Below are 490 nucleotides of genomic sequence, written 5' to 3'. Positions count from 1 at the left end.
ATAACCTAGATGTTGATCGCCCTGAATAAAAATCTAATCTAATCTAACCAGCCCCGCTCTACGGAGCACCTACGCTGACCAACATAGCACCTTCAGCGGCCAAGAAGCTCCAACAGTTACAGAGCGGTATACTCAGGTCTACAGTGAGAGATACTTCACTTCAAAGACCAAATACGGACCACATACATACGGCAGTTGAACTACCGACGGTGATAGAATTTATGTCGAGGAGACACATCAATTTTGTTGACAGCCTTCAGTACTGTACGAACCCATTAGTCAGGGCCCTGGCACAGACAGGACGGCCACAAAGGTGCCAGGCACACACAAACAGACTCAGGCTCGACTGAGTACAAGTATATAAATTATTTGAATCAACAAACCTGCTGAGTCCCATCACCAACAGACAGACAACAAATACAAACTACCGATAAATAATATCGATATTTTGTCTCCGATAACCGATATTTTGATATCGATATCGAGTAAC

The sequence above is a fragment of the Halyomorpha halys genome, unplaced genomic scaffold, assembly GCF_000696795.3.
Source record: "Halyomorpha halys isolate HHAL.00 unplaced genomic scaffold, Hhal_1.1 Scaffold1546.1, whole genome shotgun sequence".
Taxonomy (NCBI): Eukaryota; Metazoa; Arthropoda; class Insecta; order Hemiptera; family Pentatomidae; genus Halyomorpha; species Halyomorpha halys.
Note: the sequence above shows the minus strand (reverse complement) of the source record.